This window comes from Mustela erminea, chromosome 9, assembly GCF_009829155.1.
Source record: "Mustela erminea isolate mMusErm1 chromosome 9, mMusErm1.Pri, whole genome shotgun sequence".
Classification (NCBI taxonomy): Eukaryota; Metazoa; Chordata; class Mammalia; order Carnivora; family Mustelidae; genus Mustela; species Mustela erminea.
Window position 1 is genome coordinate 44,466,537 of NC_045622.1, and position 8,319 is coordinate 44,474,855.

General features: G+C 42.9%; 1 pseudogene; it reads left to right on the top strand.

Annotated features, from left to right (window-relative positions):
* Positions 1 to 7,231: 7,231 nt before the first annotated feature.
* On the top strand, positions 7,232 to 7,699 carry LOC116598529 (annotated as a pseudogene).
* The last annotated feature ends 620 nt before the right edge of the window (positions 7,700 to 8,319 follow it).

Sequence of the window (8,319 nt, forward strand, 5' to 3'; positions counted from 1 at the left end):
TTTTCTCTGAGAGGCTAGAACATTTCGGAGAGCTTGAGTAGATGAACGTCTGTATGAGTGTTGGTAGTGGGTGGGGACCATTGTTTCAGCCAACTCTCTTCACCAAGAGCAACCATAGTGGAAGATCAAGCTTTAATTCGAAAGTCTTCAGAGATGACTGGGCTGGATTTCCCCAGCCACATACATGAGAAGCCTCAAGGAAGAGGAAAGGGAGAAGCACTGTGGTGACATGGAGGCCTTCACCCAGTTCTCGCCCCTGCTCTGGGCATTTCCTCCACTGTGAGCTGTGCTCTTGCTGCCCTCAAAGGGCCTCAGCTATTTTCTGAGTAAGATGGAGAAAGTGTTTGATGATTAAGTGGAGAGAGGGTTGAGCTGGAACAATGATAGGCCTCATGTTGGGACATTCCAACCCTGAGAGAGGAGGGGAGCTGAAAACCAGTGGGAGGGGAGAGAAGGAGAGCACATATGACCCAGAGTAGGGCATTTCTCCCCAGAAATTGATAGTTCATATGCACAGATATTAGTCATTTAATAAATGAGTCTTGTAACCCTCTTCCATGAGGGTATCAGTAAAAATGATACTAATAAATTCAAATGCCTTAGGGTTAGGCATTATGCTTTTCCTTTTCCTGGAGTTCTTTTCTCCCCCTTTAAAACTCCTCATCCTTCAGCATTTAAACCTCCAATATGGGGGCGCCTGGGTGGCTTAGTGGGTTAAGCCACTGCCTTTGGCTCAGGTCATGATCTCAGGGTCCTGGGATCGAGTCCCGCATCAGGCTCTCTGCTCGGCAGGGAGCCTGCTTCCCTCTCTCTCTCTCTCTCTGCCTGCCTCTCCATCTACTTGTGATTTCTCTCTGTCAAATAAATAAATAAAATCTTTAAAAAAAAACAAACTCCAATATGATGTTCACCCAACACTTCCAGATTCTTAGCACCTTTCAATTCTTACATCCTGTGGGTCTTCTTTATTCTGGTGATTCAGTAATATTCTTGAGGAAGATTTACAAATTCTATATATCTGAGTCCCACCCAGATTTATTAAATTAGGTGGGACATAAGCATTTGCAGTTTTTAAAACTTAAAATGGTTCTAATTCTGTGGCTGAGAACAAGTGAACTATCACATCATAAGCACAATATACCGGAGTATAAAGACTGTACCACTTTCATTTTGTTTCCCTGCCTCGTAGTGTAAGGGCCTACTTAGCCAGCGAGTTCAGCTTGGTTAAACAGTGATTTTGTCGTTTATGCAGTAAAACTTAAACTGACCCTGCCCCCCACGCAGGGTAACTTACTTAAAAGCAAGTCCAGGAAACCAGTAAAATATGGTCGACCAGTCCCTGATAACAGAGCCCAGAATACAAGGACAAGTCAGGCCGGGTGGAGACATCCAATCAGTAAAGCGCACATACTATCTCCCTAACTACCAAAGAATGTGGGCCCCGCCTTTTGGGCACCTTTTGGGCACCCATTCTGACCAAGGTGATAGGCTAGTTCAAATATCTACTATAGGGTGAATTGTAATTCAATTGGCCAGCCATGTGTGACCTAGCATGACTATGCAACTTTCTCTGTGTGTTACAATCTCATTGGCCACCTGTGTGTGGCCAGGCTCAACCACAAGGCCTTTGCCCTATAAGAGGCTGGGAGGGGTTGCCCTCTCTGTAAGAGGCGGCTCCGACCGGTCGGTTTGATTCTCGATGCTTGGTGCGAAATAAAGCTTTGCTTGACCTTCACTTTGTATCAGTCTCGCTCCTCTGATCACGGACCCTAACAGTAGCATGTTGTAAGCACTCAGTAAGAGTTTCTTGAATTTACTGAAAGAATTAGAAAGCAGAGAGAGCTGAAGTGTATATGTTTAATGAAGGACATGTTCTAGGGCAGGGCAGGTCAGGAGTGCTGAAAGTCCCTGGCATTGAATGAGGTATTAGCCCAGAAGGGGAAGCCTAGAGTGAAAGATACTAAAAGGAGAAGTGGGTATCAAAGCCCAGCGTGGCCTGGTCTACATTCCTTTGACATAAGATTGCTGCACAGCTGGAATGGGATCACATTTTGAATAACGTACTCAGGACTGGGGGATAGACATTGTATCAGGTACCCTTAAAGGGAAATAAGAGATGCTGACAAGACAGAGTTTTTTTTTCCTTAACGATTTTTATTTATTTATTTGACATAGAGAGATCACAAGCAGGCAGAAAGGCAGGCAGAAAGGCAGGCAGAGAGAGAGAGAGGGAAGCACGTTCCCCGCTGAGCAGAGAGCCTGATGTAGGGCTTGATCCCAGGACCCTGAGATCATGACCTGAGCCAAAGGCAGAGGCTTTAACCCACCTGAGCCACCCAGGCACCCCAAGAAAGAGTTTAAAAATCTAGCTAAGACCCAACTGAAAAACACTCACATAACAACACAGCATTTAAACTTAATGCTTTACCATTTGTGAGTGCTTACTACGTGCCAGTGTTTACATTAAGCACTTTATGACTTAATTGAAAACCATTACTATGGCCCTTCATGAAGAAATGCAGGTTTGGAGAGCATAAGTAGGTTGTTGAAAGTTATAGGGTCAATAAGTGTTAGAAACTGGATTTGGACTCAGGTCTAGCTGACTCCAGAACCTGTGATTTCATGCATGACACCTCTAGCCTCCTTCCCCAAATCTATCTTCTGCGTAGCCTCTGGTCTCAGTGATGACCTAAAATCACATGGTAAATCCTACCATGTCTTTGAGGCTTGAAACAGTTCCTGATTCTTCTGCCTTACAGAAAGTGTTAGAAAACGGAGTTTCTGCAGAACCAAGCAGAGAGGTGACTGAAGAGGATGGCATTGATATCAGGGTGGCATTGATATCGGCTTCCAAAAGTGATGAATGAGCTTGAAGTTTACTTGAAGGAAGTAAGGAATACGGAGGAGAAAGAACAGAGCAACATTAAATCTAGACCTGAAATGTTTGAGGAGAAAAAAATCTCAGATTCACCTCTATACTTACCAAACTCATTATTCAAAAACCTCACCTGATGGCACAGTTGGGATACATGCACACACAGAGTCAGAGAACCTATGAGATTTTGCTAAATACTAATTTTTCAACAAATAGATAAAACAATAAGATTAAAAAGATATATTTAATCAGGGGTGAGCTGTTTTGACTCACAACACTTTTGACACCAAATGTATGTTTGTTTGTTTGTTTTTCCCTCACACCAATTCTCTGATTCTTTGGACATCAACTGGATGTGGCACAATTCAGTTCTAACACTAACTACCTGAAGTTAGACTTCATAGGTTTAAGGGCTCAATCCTACAAGACTGCTTATTTTCAGATGCCAATTGCAAGTCCCAAGCCACCCCTGTATGTGCTTCTGAACAGGCAGGTATAAATTGCGGACTCCCACTGTGCTCTTCTTAGGTTCAAAAATTTGCTAGAACAGCTCACAGAACTCTAGAAGTCATTTCATTTGTGTCTACTTGTTTATTATAAAGGATACGAATGAACAGCCAGCTGCACAGGTACACAGAGCAAAGTCTGGAAGCACCCTGAGTTGTAGGAGCTTCTGTCCTCATGGAGTGGGGGTGTACCACCCTCCCCATACCTCCATGTGTTCGCCAACTTGAAAGCTATCCAAACCTCATCTTTAATGGGTTTTTATGGAGGTTTCATTGCATAGGAATGACTGATGATATCATTGGCCATTAGTGATTGAACTCAATCTTTAGCTCCTAGTCTCCCCTGCCTGGAGATTGGGGGTTGCCAGGTTTGGTCTTTCTAGCCCACCACCACCACCCCACCATTCTGAAGCTATGAGGCCCCAGCCATCAGTCATCTCCTTAGCATACAAAAGACAATCCTATCACTCCAAGGACTTAGGAGCAAGGAACAAAGACCAAACACTTACTTTTTATTGCACCCCAAGGGATCTCTTTGCAGAGAAAGAATGCTGCCTTCTGTTCTCTGGTGATGCTAAGTATGATGGAATCATCCTGAAATTTGAGCCAGAAAATTCATGTAAATAATTGAAATCAAAGTACAGCTTTAAATGTCTGTTGACTTAACTTAGGCTAGAACTCCATTCAAATGTTACATATGCACATTTGCAAGATACCTGATACCTGTGCTGCGGGGTTGGGGTGGGGGTGAATGGGGAGGGTAGAGAAAGGGTAACCCTCTGCAGCTCTTGCCAGTTTTATCTTCACTTGTAGTATTTCCTCCCCTGATTTTTATGTTACATGGACTTGTCTCATGATGGCACCATTGTGACATGTGTACAGGCTGGTCACACCCTTTTCAACTGTTTTATTTTAAAGCCCTCTCTCCTGATGGACTGGGCCCAAAGCTTACCTGTTTCCCACCCACCCCCCCTCCGCCCCAGCTTTAGAACGGAAGGCAAATAGTGAGGCTTCTTCTCAGGAGATTTTCTAGCTTTTGCCATTGCCATCATTACTTCTAGCCACCCAACCTGAGTTATGATCAGCAGCTCACACACATATACAGCCAAGATCTATGAACAGCATGGTGCTATTTAAACTTATGTTTTATAATCATCTCAGCCACTGTTTCTGGATGACTATAGTTATGGAGACCTCTACCACATTACTGCTAGACTACTTGTGTTATATTTATATAGACTACTTGTTCTTATATTTCATTTGGTTCTTCTTTTGGGGTAGTTTCTTTTCTATTTTATTTCTTTTTTTTTTTTTTTTAAAGATTTTATTTATTTATTTGACAGACAGAGATCACAAGTAGGCAGAGAGGCAGGCAGAGAGAGAGAGAGAGAGAGAAAGAGGGAAGCAGGCTTCCTGCGGAGCAGAGAGCCCGATGCAGGGCTCGATCCCAGGACCCTGAGATCATGACCCGAGCCGAAGGCAGCAGCCCAAACCACTGAGCCACCCAGGCGCCCCTCTATTTTATTTCTTAATGCATAGGATTTACGTTTGCATACCTGAGACACTGCTGAAGAAAAGGTTAGTTTTACATTTGAATGACTGGTAAGTAATGTGATTTTAGTTGGTATTTATTAAAATAAAAGAATTCTTGTGGGATTGTGTGAAATCAGTTTTCTTGTGGCATTATACTCACACAACATATAAACAGACTAAACAAAAGCATTTTCATGCTTAACAATTAGCAGGAAGTCCATATTGCTCACTAAATGTTTACTGAGGACTTACTCTGTACTTACTGTGGGCCAGATACATGGTGGGCAGGGCTCATAGGACACAACAAGATGCTGTGTGCTCTAGTAAGTAAGACAGTGGCAGTCCCCATCATTCTTTGCTTAAATTCTTTGGAGGACCTTGGGTCCAAACTGGTTTAGAATTTTCCTCTCCTGCCCAGAGAACCGGCTGAAAGAGCCCAGAAAGGGGAGAGAAAGCTTGAAGAATCCACACTAGGTGGTCCCTCTGGCCCTCTGCTTTGACTTCTTTGCTGTTCTACTCCCTTCAGTTCATGTTTCATATTAATTATTGCTGGTTTTTCTTCTCAGCTTTGAGTAAATCCTGGTTTTGTCTCTGGGTCTCTACTTGAAATCCTCTCAGTTCCCTTCTCTGCAGCTTAAGGAGAAGTCTCACCCTACCCATAACCAGACCTAGTTTCTGGAACTGAAGGAGCAGGAGGCTGGCTGCGGACAAAGCAAAAGCTGGCGCCTTGCACCCCCCCCTTCACCCGCTGTCAATCAGCCCCCTCAGCCCCACCCGAAACTTGTTTGTACCTGTCTATAAAAACCCTGCACCAACCCAGCTCTGGACCTCTCGGCGCAGAGGTCCAGGTTCGAACCTGCAATAAATGACCCTTGCTGCTTGGCTTTGACTCACGTCTCTGGTGGTCTTTTAAGGTGGAGGTAATATTCAGTTGGCATTTCAGAACTACAATCCCCGAGTAGCACTCTAGTTCCCACTTGCCTTGGAGAGGACTTGGGACATGATTCATAGCTTTGCAGTTAAAATTCCTTAGTTTGACACACAAAGACCCTTTAGATCTGACACCTGCTCGTCTTTCTAGCTTTGTCTCTTGCCATCCTTCACCCTGTGTGTTAGGTTTCAGTTGTACTGAACTTCTTCAGCAGTTTCTGGAACAAGTAATTTTATTTTCCATCTAAGAATTTTTTTTCTACCTATGAGCAAGACCCTAATAAGTGTGAATTGCTGAATCAAGATATATCCAAATGTTACCAAAACTAAAGGTGAATTTGGTCACATATGAGAATCATCAGTGCTCAACAATTATTGAGTATCTATTACATGCAAATTACAGCTTAATCTATAAGGATGTCATGATTTAGGGAGGAACCATATAGAACCCTGAGGCAGGGAAGACTGTGATAATCATATTAGAGGTTCAAACAACATTCTATGGGATTCTGATGGAAACAAAAGTTAATTCTGATTAGAATGATCAAGTCAACAACTTATGGGATGAAAACAGTCTGTGCAAATCAGGATAACCAGCTAATGAATGTTGGACAGAATAGAGAGTAGATTGAGTAATAACAATTACATGTCAGCTGGTTATTTTGCCCTGCAATGGCCTTAAGTTCTGAGTGATAAGGAAGTGAGAAAGTAGAAGAAGGAAGTATGGCAGGACCTAGAGGGAAGGAATTTATTCTTGTAAAAGGAGGAGGAGAAGTGGAACCAAAGGCAGGAGAAAGAGGGGTAAAGATCATGGGTGTAGTATCTTCCTGAGTCTCTTTAGTTCCAAAATTGGGGAAGGAAAGAAGAGAGCCAACCATGGACCCAAAGGAAGGCTTGGTGTCAAAACAAGGAGAAAACACAAGAAATAGAATATTTCACACAGGAACTTTGCTATGGTACCACTGCTTATAAAATGTTTGTACCAGGAACATTTTACTTATGATACAGATAAAAGGGTGGCGAAGCCACAGTTATAGAAAAATGTCTAAGGGAAAATGTTATTACGGTTATTGTTAGAACTATTCACAACAATTCCCACTCTCCATTAATGCACAAGAGAGTACTGAACTTCCCACCTCTTTTAAGACTGATTGCTGAGGCTAGGACTTCTAGTACTAAGACTGATGTGGCTACGTGGCTTTTTTTGGCTAATAAAATGCGAGTGGGAGGGACAAACAGGCTAGAATGAACGAGAATTACTTCTTGCCCACTGAGATTTGGGATTTAAGTCTAAGCTAAGCTATCTTTCCTAATGCAATTATCCATAAATGAAAAGATTCCTAATATTTTCATAAAGAAAGATTTGTGGGCTTTCCCTTTTACGGAGATGGAGCCGAAAGCTAAGAAGGAAGCCCCTGCCCCTCCCAAAGCCGAAGCCAAAGCAAAGGCTTTGAAAGCCAAGAAAGCGGTGCTGAAAGGCGTCCGCAGTCACAAAAAAAAGAAGATCCGCGCATCATCTACGTTCCGATGACCCAAGACTCTGCGTCTCCGAAGGCAGCCCAAATACCCTCGAAAGAGCGCCCCCAGGAGAAACAAGCTTGACCACTGTGCCATCATCAAGTTCCCCCTGACTACTGAGTCAGCCATGAAGAAAACAGAATACAACACACTTGTGTTCATTGTGGATGTCAAGGCCAACAAGCACCAGATCAAACAGGCTGTGAAGAAGCTCTATGACATTGATGTAGCCAAGGTCAACACCTTAATCAGGCCTGATGGAGAGAAGAAGGCATACGTTCGGCTGGCCCCTGACTATGATGCTTTGGATGTTGCCAACAAAATTGGGATCATCTAAACTGAGTCCAGCTGGCTAAATCTAAATACAGTTTTTTCATGATTAAAAAAAAAAAAAAAGATTTGTGGGACAAGTTGAATGGGTACTACAAGAGATGGAAATAATATAATGCAAGACTTATAATTCCTTTTTTTCCTTCCAATAATTTACCTATACATTTTTCTTTTTGTAATTTTCTCCTTCATACACAAGCATCCACTTTTATGGTTTCAACAACTGCCTTGGTATGAATCATTTAAGAGCTCTATGTGTCTAGCCCTGAGAATCATATTCTCATTTCTAGCTGCCTACAGAGACATGCTCTTCTTAGAGGACAACCACTTAAACTATTCAGACATGTTCATGTCTAAAAATGAAACCATGAAACTCCCCAACAAACCAACTGTCCTCCAGAGAAAAACCCATCCATCCTTAGGGGTGAACTTAGCTTGCTTCCTTGTCTTTTTCCTTGTTATTCAATGTCTTCTTCAAAATGCCCCTCACATTTACCACTTTCCCTTCACTCACACCTTAGCTACCTTGCTCTGAACGTACTTAACTCACACCTGAACCATGGTCACAACCTCACTTCCCCTCCAGCAGTATCCACCCACCAGTCCATCCCAGACACTCTTCAAGGA